The sequence below is a fragment of the Ursus americanus genome, chromosome 8, assembly GCF_024610735.1.
Source record: "Ursus americanus isolate L20-20 chromosome 8, mUrsAme1.1.p, whole genome shotgun sequence".
NCBI classification, from domain to species: Eukaryota; Metazoa; Chordata; class Mammalia; order Carnivora; family Ursidae; genus Ursus; species Ursus americanus.
In genome coordinates, this window is record NC_142134.1 from 10,270,828 (window position 1) to 10,293,767 (window position 22,940).

A 22,940-nucleotide genomic window follows, 5' to 3' on the forward strand; every position below is an offset into this window, starting at 1 on the left:
TCTTTTTAAAGAAAGTTTTAATAATAAGCTCAAAAGATTGTGCTTCACTTAAAATAAGGACGTGTACTCATTTAAGTCTAACAACTGCTATCTTAATTTATAATTAATTCTCATCCTAATTTTTTTTTTATAAATTACTTAAGGGAAAGACCTAAATATTGCCTGCTGATAAGAAGCCTTCAAAAGAACTCTAATAAGGTGAAAATGGTCAACAATTTGCTTTATTTTTCTGATAAATATTTCACTTTTCATATCGTTACAGTAACCTAATTGACTATTTTACATAGTCTTGAGCGAAAATGCTTAACTTTGAACCCTTACTGTTATCTTAATTTCTTTGGTACTTTCAGAAACAAAATCTGCCTCCCAGAGGCAGAGGAAAACAGAAGATGAAAGAATACTGTGTAAAATGTCAGTAGGCTTCTTATTTATTATAAAACAAACAAACAAACAAAACCCAAAAAACCCAAAAAACTAAACAAAACAAACCAAACCAAAACAAAACAAAAAACAACTTGTAGCCAAAGAAAATAGTTTGGGAAATATACTTTTTATATTTCCTGTTTGTAAGTTTAAATTTTCAATTGTAAGATTTATATAAACAAAATACTTTCCTCCAGAGTTCAAACAACAGCAACTTTTGGAGGGAGGGAGGCAAAGGGAGAGAGAGAATCTCAAGCAGACTCTCTCCCTGAGCATGGAGCCCGGCCGGGGGCTTGATCTCACAACCCTGAGTGCATGACCTGAACCAAAATCAAGAGGTGGATGCTGAACCAACTGAGCCACCCAGGTGCCCCAAAACCACAAAAAAATTTTTAAAGGTTTTTTTTGCTTGTCGATTATGAAAAAATATGTAAAAGTTTTCTAATTCTTTTTTATTTTGCAAATGGCTATCAAAGTAAACCTGAGTCCTTTCATATATACTTTTTAAAAAATTAAATATCTATCTTCTTCATAATGGGGATATGTTGTTAAATAATCCTATTAACATCCGTGATGTTTTAAATCATGTAGTACAGTCTTTAAATTTGAATTCAAATTCTCTTTTAAGATATTAATATTTCCATTGTCTCATAAAGTGGCTTTAGGCAATGATCTGTAAATTTTCCAATATGGCTGTTATTCAAAATTCATACGAACATTATATAAGAAGGCTTTAAAAGAATGTTCTAGTTATTTTCACAAATAAATGTTATTCTTCAGAATCTCACTCGTTTATGTATAAAATTAAAAAAATACAAAAGACTGCAAAAATACCTTAAATATCAATTGTTAATGGACCTGTACTTAATGACAGGATTATTAATGATTTATTTGTTTTTAAACTTTTTATTTAAAAAAATACAAACAATACAAATAAATATGTTGTATGATGAAAATAAAAAGTTACCACAAATCTTAGGCTGTATAAAATTTTCCATGAATATAAAAAGTTGGCTGCCATCTGTTTTCAGATTTACTTTGGTATTAATAAATATAATTCCATTTTAAACCCACATTCAGCGGTTTAATTGGTGACTATTCATGATCAGATCAGTAAAGTTATACAAAACTTAAATTCTTCATTTATTAGTTTTCTTTTTTTTTTTAGTAAAGAGGATCCATTTGCTACAATGGCATATGCATGAGAACTTTTAATGATCCTGAGATTAAACAATGTTTTTAATATATTTATGCAAACAGAATAATTTATTTGCACTTTTCATAGATTTTTAAGATTTTATTTTATGTCTAATAAGATTAAAATAAAAGTTATCTGTTAGGCTTGGAAAAGAAAATGTCATGGGGATATGAGAGCAGCACATCCTGGATAACGTCATATTATTACTTTTATCATTAAGACATGGTCGTAATTTTAATATGACATGGCACCCAAATATCACTTTAAAACTTTAATTTTTGTTTCAAATTAAATTATTTATACATATTAAGTACAATTAATATTTACCAGTTTAAATTATTTAATAACATGGTTGTGAATTCATCAGGTAATAGGCTATTTTCATCCCTATTTTACAGATTGTGAATTGTAGCACAAAGAAGTCAACTACCAGGTTCAACATCACTAGTGACTAGTTACTGTTAACTAGTAAGTGGCAGAGCACAGTCTGAATACCAGCAATCTGGATCCAGAATCATGCTCTTAACTACATACCCCACACTATTTATATTACCCTCTAAAATCTCCCTTGAAACAATGACCACATTTTGGATTTTGTACAAAAAAAAGAGATCTCCTGGAGCTGATCAAAGGAAAGGGAGGTAAAGGGAACGGAACCGTGTGAGAGAATTACTTCAGACTTTGGGCTGATATTTCTGGCCGGAAGGGAAGAGACGGCTGTGGTACCACTGAAGCCTGGAGAGCCAGGTGAGTCCAGGCAGGCTGCCTGTGCCCTGCCCTTTTAAGTGATTTTTAAGACATCTCTTTTAAAAATACAAAGATGTGAACATGGAGAGTGTGATGATAACCCAAAGGCAGATGATTTTTCTGCTGTTTTAAGTTCAACAGTTCACCCAGGTCTTAATATCATCACAGAACTGACGGCAGCAATTGGTTAATGCAGAGTCTTCTACGCCAGTGTTTGTTACTTTCGAAAACTTTCAGGTGCCAAGAATACACTATTGGACGCTAGTCTGAGAAACCCAAATTGACAAGTAACAAAAGCACTTATTCGTTACTTGGTGCCAACGCAGAAGCAAATATAGATAATAAAAATGCATGGAGGTAGTTATTTTTAAGATTGTGATATAGTTCTTCCAGTACGTGTATGTATATATATCTGAATGTGTGTATACATACTGAAATAATTTAAAACTAAAATCTCATGGGGGTTGTATCTCCTTAAGGATACACATTGGAATTCAGTCTGGAAAACACTGATCAACATGAAGATTTCATGATGGACACTGCAGGGCTCTCTCCACGTTTTCTGGGATTACTAAATACACACTTAACTCCTTCCTGAGATACTGTGAAAGAAAACAAAATTAAACATACATTTTCTGCTTTAGAGATGGAAACTTAAGGGAAGTTGGCTTAGATTTTCCACTGTTCACGCAAGTTTTTATAGAGTTGGAGTCTGTCCATCCTTCACCTGAGCTTCTTTATGCCAATGCTCTCCTACAACTCACTGAGTTTTAGCTTTCCATTGCTATTATGCCACCGTGGTAAACACAGTAGAGGGAAACAAAGAGTAATAAGAAAGACAGGGACCTAATCCAACAGAAAGGAAGGTCCGGGAAATCTTAACTTACTTTCTTTTTAGGCCTATAGTGAAATTAGATTTTCATTAGTCAGTTTTGGCTGTCTATTGTTACAACCTGATGAACCGTACTATTTTATATTCATGGTTGAACCCATGCTTTACAAACTGTTCTTAAAATGGAATTGATCTGTTGTTGGGTAAACCACAGCTAACTTTTCATTAGCGAAAACTAGTGATGGATGAATAATGACTCAAAATAAATAACAGTTTCACTTTAATCCAATGTCAACTTTTTCTCTCACCACAGAGCCAAATAAGATGCCATTAACTCATTTCATTTTGCTTTCTATTTCAACTCAGAATGAAGAAATAATGAACAACGATACCACTACAGTGAAAGCTAAAGGCAAATCCAGAATACAGTGTCATATAGGTGACTGACTATATAACTAGTCCCTGAGCAACTGCAACTTTTCTGTAGTTTTTGTTTGTTTTGTTTTTTACAAAGCACATTGATATCTTAGAATTAAAATGAAATGATTATTCTTAATAAACTGGTTAAATGTTTAGTATCCCCCAACATTTCATAGCTTAATAATTTTATCAGGCTTTCCTCAAGAAAAAGCTATCTTGAACAGTGAAAGACCGTAGGATACTTCATATAATAAAATTCTGTTGGTGTTCTCTGCTTGTTACGTCATTAGATTCTAATCTCCAAAGAAGCCCTATCCCATACAATTTCTATAATTCATTTGTTAACTGATAATTATGGATATGTTCCACAAAACTATTAAGGGACTGGAATAGACAAAAATGCCTCATACCTCAAGTTTAGGTGCATATTGCATGTGCCATTTTCTAATAGACTCTTTGGGTTTTGTCTTAATTTCTGTATAACAGTAAATTGCATTTTTTTTTAATAAATGGAGTTTGTGTCATGGATTCTCAGCAGTAAGCATGAAAAACGCTCCTTGATTGGTACTTACTATGGTGATAACATAAATTTTGAGGCATAGACACTACACCACAGGAAATCTCAGAGAATGCCAAGTGCTATTCATTTTCAAGTCCCCTAGCATTTTGCTAGAATAATTTCCTTTACTAAGATAAAGCTTTCTTCATTTGGGTTTATAATTCCTTTCACACTAAATGTACCATGTACCAAGCTTGAGGCTTTAGATGAAAAATGCTGTTATAATTGATGATCTTGAAATGCTCTGGGTCAGACCCTGATTAGGAATGTATATTTTGTGGAAGACTTTCATGGCTTTTCTCAGTAAATTAAACCCATAGGCAGTACTGAGCTAAAATTAACAAACAAAAAACAAACAAACAAAAAAGACCCACCTCTTCCTATAAAAGATGGCTTTTATTTTCTAATGATTGAAATTTCTGTTTTCCAATTATGTTTTATTTAAAAAACAAGAAGAAAAAGAAAGGGCAAATATTCATTACTTTCTTCTTTTTATTAACCAAAAAAAAATTCTTTTTTCAAAAGATGACATTCATTTTGCTGCATATTAACAACAAAAAACCTATTACTGGAGAAAATAAAAGTCTAGATATAATAGAGATCAAAACAATTTTTTATCCTTTTATATCAAAGCAGTATAACCATTGAATTCCTTAGTCAGTTAAAATATTATAGTGAAGGTTTAATATTTTTTATTCTTCTTCCTTTCAAGTAGTTAATGAAACGTAGAATGTTTAGTTCTTAAGTGAGGAATAGAGGATAGAAAATAAAAATATAAGCAGATGTTTACATTTAATACTCTTTTTTTAAATAAAACTTTTTCTTGATTATAGCATCACTAAAAGCTAAATTTTCATGTTCCAGTGAATTTTATACTTAAATATAGGGAAGACTAAAAATTAAATATCTACTTATTTTTTAAAAAGCCCCCTCAACTACATACATGAAATTAATTATTTAAAATCTAAGACTATTTCATTTTTCTAGAGGAAAAGGGATTCATTTAATCTAAATAGTTAACAATTTTTATGGACAAAATAATTATCAAGTAATTCCTGTGATAACATTTATATTCTTCGTTTTGCAAAATATCTTCAAAAACCTTCATGGGAAGCATGATATTACATTTGAAATGTAGTGGTAATTTTTAAAAGATGTAAGATATTTAGGGAATTAAGGTTTTTTTTTTTATTTAAAGGGTTTTGATGAAGTTTCCAAATTTAATAATTTATAATTTTCAGTCTTTATCCTTACAGCTAGGTATTTCCAGACAAATTTTCCCTTGTATAATTTCATTTTTTCTGTGCAACTACTCCATAAAGTGACATAAGCATTGCAGAAGACAGAATCATTTTTAAAAAGGTAGTTGAAACTACTCATGGAACTCAATTTTTTAAAGAAAGAGACCAAATTTCAAACCTAATAATGTGATAACTTACTCTAAAAATAAATGAGCTAGATATGACTAAAGTCATTTAATTATAATAACACACTTAACTTGGCATCTAATGTAGCTTGCATTTGTCTTCATTTCTCTTTTCTTTTCCTCACTCTAAGCCAGTTTCTTTCTAGAATCTTTTGCTAAATTTCTGTCTCCTGTTTTGGCTCCTCTTCCTCCTCATTTTTCACTTGGTCCTACCTTTATGTTTTAGTTTCTTTCCATTTTTCTCTCTTCAAACACCTCTACATTCCACAATATTCAAAGATTCTAAACCAGCCTCCCACTTCCAACTTCCCAGATGGGAGTTAGATAGAAAGGCAGTGAACTAGGGTAAGTAAGTACATGAATTTTAGAGTCCAACTGTAAAAGTTTAAGTCCCAGCACTGCCACTGTAGGAACTTCTCTATATTTCACTGTCCTTTTGGTAATGGTAGCTACCTCAAAAGGCTGTTATAAGAATTGGAAGAATTGGTTCACATAAGGCACTTACAATAGTGCACAGTGCATTGTAAGCACTCGGGAAGTGTTACTGATCCATTTTACTGAATCACTGGGTTAATAAAAGCCATGGTGTTTCTTTAACTTCCTTAATGTTTTAGGAGACTAGGCAGCCTTTCCTACTTCCAAAGTTAATGTCTACCCCAAACTTTGATACATCGAAATTTCCTTCTTTCTTTTATACCATTTTTCTTTCTCGATGTTCCTTCCCCTGAACATTCTAGGATGCTCCAGCTCACTCACCTTTCAAACATACAAAAGAGTAAAAATGTTAACACAAACACACAATTGTATGTATACATACACAAATTCCACATAAAAATGTACCTATTTATTTATTTGAGAGAGAGTGTGTCAGAGGGAGGAGAGAGAGAATTTTAAGCATGCTCCACACTCAGTGTGGATCCTAATGTGGGACTTGATCTCCAGACCCTGAGATCATGACCTGAACTGAAATCAAGAGTTGGACGCCTAACCAGCTGAGCCACCCAGGTGCCCCCAAAATTTCTTAAACCCTAACAGTTAATACCCTATCTCTTTCCTCCTCTTTAATATGAAAACTCCTCGAAGTTTAGTCTGTATTTGTTGTTTCTATGTCTTACCTCCTGTTGCAATCTACCATCAATCAAATCCATTCTTTTGAAATTGTTATTTTTTGTGTGATCATATTCCCTCCGATAAGAAACCTAATAGCTTCTCATGTTTCAGTATTCTTCCTCTATCGAAGCTGGCAAGCCTATGCGTGTGGAAAATCCTCTCATTTGATATTCTGCAATGACCATATAGTGTAGTTGAAAGAGCTTGGGTTTAGGAGTCAAACAAAACTGTGAGTCAACTTAGTTGTTTGTTTGTTTTCAGTCCACTTAGTTTTAATGATAGCTTCTTTACTGCACAATAGGATTCGCGATATCTAACTCATGGGTTGCTGTGAGGATTAAATAGCATATGTAAATCCCCAGAGAAGATCCCTATTCTTAATTTACACTAAAACAGTACTTCCTATGTGTTGGGCCCTTTTCTAAATAATTAACTTGTATAAAACCATTTGATGTTCATTACTATCCTATGAGGTAGGTTGCTATTTTTATTTGTATTATACATGTGGAAAATCTTCACAAAGGGGTAAATAACCCAACCAAAATCCTAGCTACTGGTAATACCAGGATTTGTGCCAATGCGGTCTGGCTCCAGTATCTCTGTTCTTAACCCCTATGCTGTTTTGTAGGTCCCCCATTGCTTTGACATCTGGAACTCTGCTTAATCAATCGAGATTGTTCCCCTCATTTCCTTTTCCCCCCTCTGGATCTACTAGTCTACCTCAGAGATACAGCCTTGGTTCATTACCAGTGGGTCTTATTCTTTTAGTGGTTTCAAATACCTTTGAGAATCTGAAGCTAAGGATGGAAATCTGTTTTCTGAATAAGGCATATGTATCCATAAGCATGGCTTGGCACACATGTTAAAGAGATTAATTTACCTCACGAAGCCTCTCTGTTAAGGCTCCAACATTCAGCAGTTGACAGATCCTATTGGTATTATATTCTGATCATCCCTTGAAGTTTCTTCCACTTCTCCATCCTTCCACCATTGCCTATCATTTCTTTTCCAGTGAAATGACTCTAGTGAGGTGATTAACAGCTTTGGAGTTAAACATATGTGGGTCAGACTTTTGGCTACACCATTTAATTAGCTGTGTGTGTTTGAGTAATATGTGTATTATATACATATAGTGTGTGCATATATTCACCTACAGCAAAATAAGATAGGATAATGATGGAGACACTATTGTGTATGTATGTTTGTGTGTGTGTTTGTGTGTGTGTGTGTATGTCACAGTACATATTAATGTATTAAAATACCAAATAATCCATTAGTCAGGCTTTGAAATATGCTTGTTTACATTGAGAATTTCTCAATTGCGTTTGACCACAAATTATTTTTCACAGAAAACTCATTAATATTATGCTGGCTGTCCCACAAACTCTCCCTTACAAATCTCCTAGCACATTCTCTATATTGTCTAGGATTGACCTTTCTAAAACACAAGTTTCTTACGTGACTACTATAAGTGACATTCTCTATGGGGCCTACGTAACGTTGATGAAATATTTATTCATACAATGAATAAATAGTACCTCTAACTACCACCCTGGTTCTTTAAAGTCTAACTCCTGCCCCAGAAAACTATTTGTTTTTCCCTTCAAATAACTTTGTGTTATTTGAATTATTATTTACACACATTTCCCTATGCTTAGAATGCCCTTTCCTCTGACACTCAGAAGACCCACAGATCCACATGGCTTTCAACTGATATGTAAGCAGAATTAACTTATCCCCATTTTTTTACACAAAGTGCTCAGAATTTTACTTAGGCATATTTCTATAACGGTATATATTGTTCTATAATTACTTATCCTGAATCTAATCTTTTCCATGGAATGTTGATCATCTGGAAAGCTATTGTCAGTATTTGCCACTATTTCATCATCTTCTGACCCTTATTCCACTTTGTCCCCTTAGTCCAACCACATGCTTTATAAAATCCTGGCTCAGAATTACACCTCAAATAATGTTCATTAAGCTACATGGATATACGGTTTTTATCTCCTGCTTTTAAGTACTAGAAGTGAATGAGGTATAAAATTTATGATTAAGAATGAGTAAGAAGTAATCAAAATATCTAGTAATGTTTTGGTGCCAATACAGTTTTAATAGGTAGGATATATGGCATGCCTGACCTATTAGACAGCCACAAAGTATGAATTCATAATGATAGTAAAGGGAATACATGTATACATAATATATACTAAAAAAACATTGACTGAAGACAACAAAATCTCTAATACAGAAGCAAAATCTTCAATGTGTGTATGTATACACATTCATTTAATATATTATATATGCATATATACACATACACCTATATATGTCCACATGGCAAGTTAAACCCTTATATTTTTTAGCACCCTTGCTGAAAATATCAAATGTGAGCAACATATGGATGAAGTATCCTGACTGATTTCAAATTTTTAAACTTACTGAGAAGTTCAGTGAGTGGAATATTAACTAAATATATAGCCATCCTGTGTTTACATAGTATTAGCATATGGTGCCAATAAACATAAAGTTATCCACAATAAATACAGATTTAAAAAAAAGCTCAACAAACAAAAGAAGGCTATAAAACTCTTCTCATGATCATCCATACTTTCTCTCAAAACCATCTGCCTACTTCTTAGAATCCTTTTTCATTATACTAACTTTCTCTACCATTGTGAAAGGAGATCTGATCTCAGATTGGGGTTAAAAGGACAGCAGTTATTCTCTAATCTCTACTATGGCTTTTCTTTGAGAAGGTCAAGGCAGTTTACAAATGTTTCTATCACATAAATAGTAATCCCCATATCAATCCTGCCAAGTAAGCAATTTGTATAAAACTTCCCATTTGAATTTCAGCAAAGCCGTCAAAATATTAAATTAAAGGTGCTATCTTCACTTTGAGCTTCCATATGATTATTTTAATTTCATGCTCAATGACAAGTGATGTATATTTTTGTTATATATACATATATATCTTATTATATATACTATATATATATATATATATATATATATATATATATAGAACCACATATGCACACAAACATATGTTTAGCCTGGCTCAGCTGTAAAATTCTCATCTCTTCAGAGTGAGTTTCTGCTTCCTCATAGTAAAAATAATTTTGGGTTAAGTAAATGAAAAGACCCAGCTCTTTCATGGCAATTTATCCCATTCTTATATCTTAGGATAACTAGTCTTTTTAGATATTTCAAAAATAGTTTTGTTTTTTTTTTTTTTTTTGAAATCACTAGAGTATTCCTTGCTCTTTTAAATAATAAGTATCTTCTTTTCCCAGGTCTTCAGCCATATTGCTTTACTTAGTTAATCTGAAAGAGAGACAATTCCAAATTCAAGCCTTGGATGATATATGCCGTGGATCATGATGTGGCAATAATCTACCAGCACCAATCAAATGTATGATAGATTTGAACCAGGTTGTCCTAGGCCTAAACAGGCTAATCAAGTTTTTCAAATATTTACCTTGATGTCTTACTTTTATGTAGATAATCATAAACAAAGAGAAATCTTAGGTATATAGTAGAGGGGTGATGTTAAGTCGTATGTGTGTATGTCTGTATATGGGTGTGTATGTGAATCCATAGTTTTGACTTAAAACACACTCCTCCATTTTTCAGGCTTGAAAGATAAACAAAAGAAAGGCAAAGAAAGAAATGCAAAAGTATTTCAATTGGTTTACCTTCATCTAAAAAGGAAAGAATGGATATAAGAGTAATGATAAATGCTGCAGTAGGGAACTCCCAGGCTCTTCTTATCCCGAGTACACTTACATGTTCAACTCTCATTTGCAGCAAAATAGTTCAACATGAAGAAATTTTAGAGTTCATGAAATTTCTAGGTGACCAACTATTTCAGTACCAGTCCTCAGGCCCATGGCTCAGATCTCATTTAGGGAAAGTGTTAAGGGAAGCTACTTTAGTATCATTCATAAGCTATAGAAGGCATCTATTCCATAATAAAACTGAAGGTAGGAGATCTAAGAAACCAAAATGACAAAACAAGTGAGAATTCCAGAGCTTCTCTTTCTATTGAACGGCACTACATGTCCAGCCATGGAAACACCTTAGAATTAACTCCAGGTAAAACAAAAGTCAACCATTTCCCAGTCCCAAAGCTACTTTATCTCATTCCATTTTCTTGTTTGGAACATAATACATCCTATGTGAGCCTCATGACACTTAAAAAAAATATTGTCAAGTATACTGAAAATACATATAATAAATGAATTACATCAGTGAAACTTTAAGTGCCAACCCCGCCCCCCCCAAATAGTATGCATATGTCTGTGTGTGCAAATGTATGGGTACATAAATATTTAAAATAAGAACATTCTGTGAGTTAAGATGGTGGAATGAAACTGGATCATATATTCATCTACCATATACTCCTTAATACCTAATGAGAAAAAGTTTAAATAATTAAAAATAAGAAAGTATCTTATTACCATAAAAATAATAATAAACTGGATAACTTTCCACCATAAATATCAAGAGTGGCAGCTAAGGGCTTGGTTCCCCACCCCCCCCGCCCGCATTATAATGTGAATAGGAGGTTAGTTAACAGAATCCTGATAATTCTTACTAATATCTTCTAAACCAGAGAGAAGGAGTCCAGAAGATAATCAAGGTACCCCAGAGAAAACTGCAGGTAAAATCTTTGAAAAGAGGTATCTTCAGAAACCTGGAGAACCTCACAGATTTCCAGGGCACCATGTTGAATTAGGGGAATGACTGCAAAGCCTTTAAGCATCCCACCACAAGAGTAAATTCTAATATAAGACAATTAACAGCATATCTGAAGGCAGAACAAGGTACATATCTTCTAGAAATACTTGTAAATAGAAGCACAGAAACCAAGCTCTCCAACTCTAGATGGTAAGGGAAAAAAAAAAAAAAGGAATGAATCATATATTATGGGAATTCTGCCTCACGAAGAATGAAACAACACAATTCTATAAACATTACCGATTAACAAGATAGACTTTTCTCCAGGAAAAGTCCTTTGGTTCTATCCAGGTTTGGCTTTTGTGCTCATTACAAGATGAACGACTGCTCTCCTTACTGATGATGAGGTCCCTGGTGCTGAGTGAGCATCCTTCTGTCTATCGTCTAAGCAGACCCTGATTATTTTTTCTCCCTTTACAGAGCAGTTTTGTCTCCAGCTTAAGCTAGGATGATAATAGTCCATTAAGATATCATCCTGCTTAACATGTTTTTTGTTTTCTCCTGGAATAGGAAGGGTAGGTCATCCAGTGCATTCGATAAATTCTTTCAGTTCGCTCAGATCCACTCAGCTATTCACTTATTCACCTGTTGCCATTCTACTAGATGTAGTAGAATAAATTAAAAACATTTCTCTGTTTTTATGCCACCAAACTGCAGAAGTAGTTGATGAAGGAAATGAAATTATCTGATTTGACTTAGTTATATATTCCCAACAACTCAACCTAAAATAAACAGGAGGAACACTTCTCCATAGACTTGGTATTTTGTGAAGACAGCATATGGTGATCAGAGGACATTAGGCAACCCATTAACAAGGCCCATGAACCACTTTATAAAATATCTTTGAAATGAAAATTAATGGGTAGTCTTTTCTGAGAGCTCTTTCATAGCTGAATGCAGCTGGATGAGATTCATTTGCAGAGAGGAATTTTGTTTATATTGCTTTTGACTTCATTAAGCAAAAATACCGAGAAACAGCTAGCTATAGAGGATGCAAAGGAACACAAAAGCAGAAATTATTACACACTGTATTTTAAAATGCATTTGGAAGTAGACGATTTACATGCAATATCATCTCACTACCGCCATGATCACTGAAACACCCAAACAAGAAAACAGAAAAACCCAAAAAACAAAACACACACTCACACACACACACACAATCTGCAAAAGCAGTTTCAAAAAAGTCTATTACTTTCAGAAAGAAAGCAAGGAAGCAAGGAAGCAAGAGAGCAAGAAAGAAAGTAAGAAAGAAGGAAAGAAGAGAGAGCGAGGGAGGGAGGGAAGAAGGAAGGAAGCAGGGGAGGAAAGAAGGAGAAAACATTTCAAAAGGAAAAAAAATGGTTTATTCCAAATAGAATAGAAATTGAACTAAGGATATTTTGAAAGGCTGCTACTTCATTTGCAAAGGCTTATTTTTATTTCTGTACATTTTAATCAACAAAGAGCACACTTGTAAATACAGGGTGTCATTTCCAGCCCAGAATTTCAACAAATTTCTATATTCTCAATACAATATTCATTATTTTATATAAAATTTCTTCCTAGATTCTAGACATGCTCATTTTTTTGTTACTTTTGAAAAGTTTTTCAGCAATTAGCTATAATAGAAATCATGATTGTGTATGTTATCTTTCCTAGAAAATTTTGAATTCTTTAAGAGAAAGGGTTAAGCTTTTATGAAGCTCTTAGTCTATCTCCCCCCCCCCTTTAGGGTACTAATTAAGCTTTAGATGATATCCTTTGATCCCCATATATCTTTGTGAAAATTAGTGACATCTCTTTCATTTTTCTCTTTATCCTCCATTTGTTTGAAGTTGCACAATTCCTACTTTGCAGGAATATAACATATTTACATAATACTATTCTCTCCCTCTTCATACCTTTTAGTCTTAGATCTACAATTAAATATATTCAGTGTTCACTCTCAAGCTTTTTGTCAAAGTTTACCTAATAAAAACTAAGTTGGATAAAGCTCATCCTCTAGTGAATACAGTATTCTCTAAGCTCTTTCAAGTTTAAAACTTTTTTTTTTTATTAATAACTTTGACACCTGAAAGACAGCTTGGCTCACATAGCCTTTCTTTGTGTTTTAAAATAGGTTTCCATCAATTGTCTTGTTTTGAATATTGCTGTGGAGAAGTTTGGTGATAACCTGATTCTCTTTCCTTTGGAACTAACTAACTTGATATTTTTGCCTGGAAACCCAGACGACTTTTAGAAAAATATGCATAAGGGCTAAAAATTATTCTAGGTTATATTTAAAGGTTAATGAAATGTGCCCTTCCAGTATATAACTGAATTATTTTCCTGTTCTGTTGTTTTGGTTTTCCTCTTCAAGGACTCCAATTTTAAGAATTTCAATCCTTTTACACAGCTATATCTATTCTTTTTTTCTCTGTTTTTTTTTTAGATCTTTATTTTTATTATTATTTGGCTCTTTAATTCTTCTCCACACATCCTCTTTATCAATGTCACTTATAAAAAACTCAAAAGAATCTTTCCTTCCTTAGGTACCTTTCAGTGTAACCTTTATTGCTGAGGCATATTCTCTCTCTCTCTCTCTCTTCCTTCTTTTCTGACCTATAGTTCTGATTTCACACCTTTCTCTTTTGTCCATTTCTATTTTTTTATGTTCCACTGATTCAAAAATAGATTCATATTCATATCTGCTAGTGATTTTTAAATAAGATATTTAAGTTTGGAGTGTTTTGTTTCAAATTTCCTCTGGTTACTGGTTGTTTTGTGTGATTGGGAAGGAAGAGGAAGAATTTTCATCAGTTAAAAAATGTTGATACTCAATAGTTCTTTTCTTTTTGTAGTAGATTTGTATGAGTGTTATCTATAATTTTCTTTTGATTTGGAAATATCTTTTTTTTTCCTAAACAAGCAATAGCTAGTGGGAGGCCAAAGGAAATTTTAATGGCTCTGTACCTTTCTTTCTCTGTTCATGCACATTGTCTTGTGTTGTTAAAATGAAAAGAAACTTCTTTAATCGAGGGTACCTCATTTGTTAATGTAGCAGGGTTCTCTGATATAGTGGTTCTGTTTTTGTTTCTTTAGGGCCTTTAATTTCCACTTTTTTAATTCTTTTTTTTTTCCTTCAACTTGAAAGGCTCTAAGGAATATTCCATAACCTTCTAATTTGCCCATTCTTGCTTAGAAATAGTATCTTCCCAAGATTGTTATGTTTGGTTTCACATAATTTCAGGCACCTTCCTTCTGCTCACCTATTCTTAGATCTGTTCTCAGTTATCTCCTTAGACGTGTTCTCAGTATCGGGATTGGGACTGTCTCTTGTGGGGATGATTTTATCCATAGGTCAACCACCACTAATCTTCCACTTCCTCTCTTTGGGTTTCACAGTCTCTGTCTCCCTACTTCAGGGTGGGCTCCAGAGCCAGCTCTGCTGTTATGGGTATTTATATTCTTATGCTCAGTTAATTTTAAGTTTATCGTATTTCTTGAATACTGGATGTGCTAAAGACGTTTTCTGTGGGTAGTTATGCTGCTTGCAGTCTACATGGTTTTGGAGGATGTCTGGGGAGATTTGGATTTATAAATCCACTATTATCCTATGGCAATTTTGCCTGAGTTGTTGTGGAGGTGATATTTTGTGAGGGTGTGATATTTTAAGAAAATACCTGAATCAAATGCTAGAATAAGTCATTCCAGGATTTGCTTTAAAAGAAAGCCAAATAGAGAGAAAAGCAATAACAAGTAAACTGAGGGAGCATATGCTAAAAGACTAAGAATAAACAGAGATCAGTGTGGCTAGAATAGGGCTGTAAATGGAGAGTGCTACGGATGAGGCTGAGGAGCTAATAGGAGCCTTGTTTTCTGTATCTAGGGATTTATCTATTCTGAATATTTCATATAAACGGAATCATAAATGTGACCTTTTGTGACTCGCTTCTTTCACTTAGCATAATGCTTTTAAGATCTTTCAGGTTGCAGCATGTATCAGTACTTCATTTTTTTTTTTAATGGCTGAATATTTTTTTCTATGTATATATCATGATTCATCATAAATCAGTTGGCAGACATTTGGGTTGTTTCCACTTCTGGTTGTTGTCTATTTTGTTGCTATAAACATGCAATGTATGAGAATTTGAACACCGGAAGTAACTGAATACTTTCAATTCTATTTAGTAATAAGAGTTTTCTTTTTACCTGAATGTGATGAGAAGGTATGTGAGGGTTTTGAAAAGAAACATGAAGTAATTTACATTTTGAAAAGATCATGTTTGCCACTGCTAAAGGCACAAATGATGGGAGGCAGAGAGATAGGGGTATTGGAGTTCTCTAATTGACATTTAACAGTGACTTGGACTAGGACAGGAGGAGAAGTCACGGTGAAAAGTCATGCAATTGGACATATATTTGAAGGAGTACCGGCAGCACTTAGTGAATGAATGAGTGAGAGTACAAAAGAAATTAGTTTCAAGAATGACCGACCCTTAAGTTTATGGACTAAACATTTTGATAAATGACATGTAATTTGTTGAGTTTAGAAAAATAGTAGAAAAAAGTTTCTTTTTTTTTGTAACAAATTTTGGAATTCTTGTTATACATACCCTTGGAGATGGACAATGAGTAAGTGAATCTGGAGCACAGCTGAGATATTGTAGTGAATTAAAAACTTTGGAAGCTATGGGAATAGATGGAATCGCACGCAATGAGTGCAGAGAGATGAAGTCTCACACTACACACTAAACCACTACATCATTTAGATGTCTGGGAGAGATGTACGAGAAAGACACTTGAAGTAGGCAGAAAGGAAAAAAACAAAACAAAAACTAAAATTGGGAGCAAAGTGAGAAACAGTTTCAAGACTGAGTAACAAACTAGATTGGTCAAATTTTAATGTAATGTAGGCACAGAGAACTCCATAAATTTCACAATGGAGATTATTAGTAACTGTGATAAGATAAATTTCAGTGGACAGGAGTGGGTTGAAGAGAAAAAAGCAAGTGAAAGAGTATAGAATGTGAGTTTGGACAGCTTATGAGTTTTGCTCAAGGGGAGGGGATGGAAGTGGCAGTCACATGAGGAGTGAATGGTGTTTAGACAGGTAAGAACGTTGGAATATAAGAGGTAATAGAGTATGTTGGCCTCCTATGGGGAAGGACGACATAAGAAGGGCAAAACTTAATATTTGTGTGTGTGTGTATGCATGACTTGCTTGTGGTTAAGATAACTGCAGAAGTAGTACACAGATGAGATCCTGGAGCAGCCTTAGGTAAGCCTGAAGGCAGTGCCAGCTCAGCCACAGAAGTGAAATAGGGCACAGGTACTCCTGCAGCCAGGTTAGTAGTGTCAGTGGTGGGAAAATGAGGTAGGCCTCTACTGACTGCATCTATTTCCAAATTAAACACAACGAACGCTAAGGAACGATAGTAGCATTCCTGGGTAGGGTCCGAAACCCACTTAAGACCCGTGATCACAAAGTTAAAGAAAAAAAAAAGAGAGAGACTTCTGTGTCATCAGTGAAAGAATACAGATGTTTTACTATAAAATACAGGTCTATAATCCTTCATTAGCAACCCCGGGATGTGGTCTAAGTGCCAGAATACTTGGGTTGTAGAAAAGCAATCTTGTGCATATACCATATTTGCTATAACACTACCAGGGGGGGTTACAGCAGCACCCCCAAATCAAACTTATTACTATTTCTATAGCAAAGATATCAATAGCTGGAAATAGGTGTGATGAAAAAGACATAAAGACAAATAGAAAATGGCCCCACACCATTCTGGTTTAATTTGGATTTCAAATGAGCTAAGAAGTATCATTTAGTTTTTAAAGCTTTTCAGATTTCACAATTGTAAAATAAGGCCTTTAATCTTTAATGGATGGCATTTCCTCGATTCACTAGTTGCTGAAGATGTTAATTGAGGCTGCAAGTACAAAAAATGTCCATGATTAAGTAAAGTTATGGAAATATCACATACTAAATTACCTTCTTGGAGACTACTGATGTATATTAGCATAAGTGCTCTGAGAAGACACAGCTATTTATCTTCAACTCTTAAAGAAATGTTTTTACAAGTTTGTTTCCCTCCCTCCACTCCCTGCCCAGCATCACTACAAACATGTCCAATAATTTTTCCATAAACCAGGACTGGAGAGCATGGTGGAAATTGCTCAAAATAGTGAGGAGAGATTAGAAAAGGAAGCAATTTCACAAATGTATGCAAGTTATTCCCAGATAAAATGCTTCCAGTAATTGTGCAGCCATAGCCATGGAAATTGAATGTATTTAATCATGTTCTGTATATTTTTAAATTTAGATAGAAGTAGGAACAAAATGAGATATGAATCAGTAGGACCATTTGTGTGAGACGGTTATACAGTCTTAAAATACTATACAACATGAGAGAAATCTAAAGGTTCAAATGACTAAGATTCTCTGAATAAATGACCAAAACCAGTAATGAATCAAGTAAGCAATTCAGAAGCTGTACTGTTGAAACAGTTGCCTGATAGAGACTGCACTTCAGTTGAGCATAAAAACAATGAATACAAATATAAGATAAATACTGTTAATGACTGGTGATCTGGACTTTTTTGATAGTCTAAATAATGCCCCCAAAGATGCATAGGTCTTATCTAGAATCTGTGAATGCTATTTTAGATGGCAAATAGGGCTTCACAAATGTAACTAAATTAAGCTTCTTGAGATGGAGAGATTACCCTGAGCTATCTCCATCTGCTGAGCAGGATATTTTCTCTTTTGACCAATCTCTGAAGATGGGAACAATTATTTCTGATTTCCAGGTATTTCTTTGTAAGGGTTAGCTTTACCAACATTGTGTCAACAACAGTTAAAAAGGAGAATCATGGCTAGAATGAAATCTCTGACTCCATCAACTATGTTAATGTCAGATATTAGGGGGCTATTACACACAAGGTTTTTGTCTCTAAATAAGATAGCCTAGCAATTTTTATTATATTATGATGTAACATCATGGTTAATCTTAATTTGGCCATGTGGAATAATAAAATCTTTGAGTTTTTGGTATCCTAAAAATAATTCTCCTCAAAATGCTGAATAATGAGATTATCTTCTTGGATTAGGCATCACTTTTTACCTATATTGGATAATATTATCATGAAATAATATAATGATGTTATATTAATGATTTCCATTGGTGGCAAGGTTAAGGAAAACAGCAGCTCTTCTACACTGTGTATTGACAACTACTGAGACCATGGAAAGAACCAAATAATTTGGCAGTATCAAATACATCAAGAGTGAAAGTACTCATCTTGTTCCAGAAATTTTACCTGCTAGAATCTATCATACAGAATTACTTACATAGTGCACAAAAATATGTGTACAAACATTTTTATTTGAGCACTACTTGAAAAATGGAAATATTTAGAACCATTTAAAAAATAATAACCCCAGTATCTGCCATTAATAGTCACGTGATCTAATGGTTGAAATTATGGACTTGGGAGGTAGACATGAGTTTAAAGAAAGGTTCTACCATCCATAGTCCTGATAAATTTGAAAAAGTCTCATAAGATTTCTGAATTTTAGTTTTCTCATTAATGAATTGGGATTAGTCATACTTCATAGAATTGTTGAGTACATTTAGTGACCCAGCATACAGCTGAACATGGTAGATTCTCAAAGAATTCTGTCCTCTTCCCTTCAGTCTCTTTTATTGTTTAGGAGATGTGGTATTCTCTTCTGTTCCATTGGTCTATGTGTCTGTTTTTGTGCCAGTACCATGCTGTCTCTGTGATCACAGCTTTATAGTACAACTTGAAATCCGGTATTGTGATGCCCCCAGCTTTGTTTTTCCTTTTCAACAATTCCTTGGCGATTCGGGGCCTTTTCTGGTTCCACACAAATTTAAGGGCTATTTGTTCCAGTTCTTTGAAAAATGTCATTGGTATTTTGATCGGGATAGCATTGAAAGTGTAGATTGCTCTGGGTAGCATGGACATTTTAACTATGTTAATTCTTCCGATCCATGAGCATGGAATATTTTTCCATCTTTTTGTGTCTTCTTCAATGTCTTTCAAAAGTTATTTGTAGTTTCTAGAATATAGATCCTTTACATCTCTGGTTAAGTTAATTCCAAGATAACGTATGATTTTTGGTGCTATTGTAAATGGGATGGATTCCCTAATTTCTCTTTCTTCGGTCTCATTGTTCATGTATAGGAATGCCACTGATTTCTGAGCATTGATTTTGTATCCCGCCACATTACTCTATAACTTCTAGTAGTTTGGGGGTGGATTCTTTTGGGTTTTCCATATAGAGTATCATGTCATTTGCGAAAAATTGAAAAGTCAAGAAACAACAATTGTTGGAGAGGATGTGGAAAAAGGGGATCCCTCCTACATTGTTGGTGGGAATGCAAGTTGGTACAGCCACTCTGGAAAACAGTGTGGAGGTCCCTTAAAAAGTTAAAAATTGAGCTCCCCTATGACCCAACCATTGCACTACTGGGTTTACCCCAAAGATACAGACGTAGTGAAGAGAAGGGCCATATACACCCCAATGTTCATTGCAGCATTGTCCACAATAGCTAAATCGTGGAAGGAGCCGAGATGCCCTTCATCGGATGACTGGATTAAGAAGATGTGGTCCATATATACAATGGAATATTACTCAGCTATCAAAATGAACGATTTTTCAACATTTGCTGCAACATGGACGGCACTGCTAAGTGAAATAAGTCAAGCAGAGAAAGACAATTATCATATGGTTTCTGTCATCTATGGAACATAAGAACTAGGAAGATCGGTAGGGAAGAAAGGGATAAAGAAAGGGGGAGTAATCAGAAGGGGAAATGAAGCATGAGAGACTATGGACTCTGAGAAACAAACTGAGGTCTTCAGAGGGGCAGGGGGTGGGGGAATGGGATAGGCTGGTGATGGGTAATAAGGAGGGCACGTATTGCATGGTGCACTGGGTGTTTACGCAACTAATGAATCATGGAACTTTACATCAAAAACCAGGGATGTACTGTATGGAGACTAGCATAATATAATAAAAAAAGTATTATTAAAAAAAAGAAGATAAGACTTTATGCCAATGAACTTGAAAAAGAAGGAAATGGGCATATTGCTGAAATATATAACTTCCCAAATCTGATTAAAACAAAAAATGACTAATGGGGAAAAAAAAAGAGAGACTTGGTATTCTGATACAAATGCTATGACTGCTCACTAAATATAGTTTTCAGAGCACCAATTAAAAACAGAAAAAATTTAATATTGTTTTATGCAATTTTAGCAACATGTTCACTATTATGCAAAGGCATTTAATATTCTATTTATTCTTAAAAAATGTTAAGTTCTACCAGACAGTACAACTTTGATTCTTATATGATAATTCATTTTACATATGAATCCAATCTAAATTTCTTGAGCTCAATTGCATCTTTTGGTTCCACTTCACTTGCTCTATCATATGCTTGTACTATCAATCGTTAACGAGATAGAACAAGGGCTGAAATGAGGTTTACTGTGGCTTTATTTTATAAAAGAAAAGAAGCAATTAATATGCTTATATGTTTACCCATAAAATTTTTATATTTTAATACAACTTTTTTCCTGGTTTCACATTTCAATGAGTTAATTTTAATTTGGGGTAAAGTGTATGCTGAATATAGATGGGAAATGTTGTAATAGTTATGTAATATTAAACATATACTTGTTAGCTTAACATTACTAAACCAAAGTAAATATGTTTTTATCCAGTGCTAAATGCTTGATTATTACCAAAACAATTTTAGCCTTACATTTTCAAATTTGATTGAACATTTAATTGATGAAAATTGGAACTAGCTGGCAGATTTATTATGATTAAACAAGATAAGAAACATACAGAATAAATTATTGTAGGTAAATTGGTATTAAACCTAAACATTAAATTTTTTCTATAGCATAGTTAAAAGTTTATTGTTTGTGCTAGAGAACTGTTTACTGAAGAACATTTTAGTAATTTACATTTTTCTAAGTTACTGAGCTACCTTGAGCCAAAGGATGATACCTGTATTTTTTTTTTAAGATTTTATTTATTTATTTGACAGAGATACAGACAGCCATCGAGAGAGGGAACACAAGAAGGGGGAGTGGGAGAGGAAGAAGCAGGCTCATAGCGGAGGAGCCTGATGTGGGGCTCGATCGCATAACGCCGGGATCACGCCCTGAGCTGAAGGCAGACGCTTAACCGCTGTGCCACCCAGGCACCCCGATACCTGTATTTGATCATATTCAGATTTAGACTGTACATTTCTTTTATTAATAAGGTAGAGTCTTCTCTATCCTGGGAAATGAAAGTTCTATCAGAATCCTTATCCTACAACTCAACTCATAGTATTATACAATTTTCAGCCAAGTTTTAAACTTACTTTGAAAATCTTAATACCAGATTAAAAAAAAAAAAAGTTCTTATGTGAAGAGGGATTCAGTAACTTGACTAAAAGAGCCCCTGGTCACAAAGGAAACATGCTGCTATTCTTATTCCCATATAATTACCTGAAGTAAGAGTTTCTAAATCTAAATAGAGTTATCAACCCTTCTAACTTTGAGAACTTTTCTAATACAGCTACCCATTAAGAATGTCAGCCAAATGCAAATCAATTTTTTAGAGCCCTGAGGAGATAAAGATTTTTGGTTCCAATGAGTACAATAAGATTGTTACATTTAACTAAAACTCTTATATGGCAATGTAAGCCTATTTCCCTTTCTGCCCTTTAGAGTATGTTTCAAAATACATGGGTAAATATTGACTGATCAATAAACTATAAAAAAATGATTCCAGATTAATAAAGTTTGTGTCTAGCTGAGAAAAATATATGGAAATATAAATTGTTAAAATATTTTGGGAGAGCAACTTGGCAGCATGCATCAGAGACCTAACAAATCTTTACTTTTCCTTTCAGCAATCCTGCATCATGACTATCTTAAAGAAATTTACCATAAACATCAGAAAGAGTTGTAATCAGAGATGTCTCATCAGTGTTGTCTACAATACAAAACTAAGAGATATTTCAAAAGTCTAAGCTAAAGGAAAATATTTATAAACTTTTTTACATTTACATTGTGGAAGTTTATTGTTTTATAAAAGTGCTACTGAAAAATTCTGCAGCATGAAAAATACTAGTAAATGAAAAAGATTAAATAAGACAATTTTAGAATTTATTATATAACTCTCACTCTAAACGTAATATTACTCTAGTCTATTGTTAGTCATCCCCATCTTTGTAGCAGGGTGACTAATCATCCCAATTTGTTAGGGACTGATAGATGTCCCAAGATGTGAGACTTTCATTGATAAAAGCTGGAAGGTCCCTGGCAAACCTGAATGTCTGGCCACTGTACTTTTGTAGTAGCTTGAAAAATACTTGATAAACTAATCAGTAAGTGAAGACAAAGTTCTGTATGTGGTACAATTCAAATACCATATCATGTTTTATTGCATAGAAACATGCATAAAAGTAATGCATAC

General features: G+C 33.8%; 1 protein-coding gene across 2 annotated transcripts in view; it reads right to left on the reverse strand.

Moving 5' to 3' along the window:
- The window catches only part of GRID2 (glutamate ionotropic receptor delta type subunit 2), a 1,348,780-nt gene that overhangs the window by 676,653 nt on the left and 649,187 nt on the right, over positions 1–22,940 (reverse strand). The gene's annotated exons all lie outside the window — the stretch shown is intronic.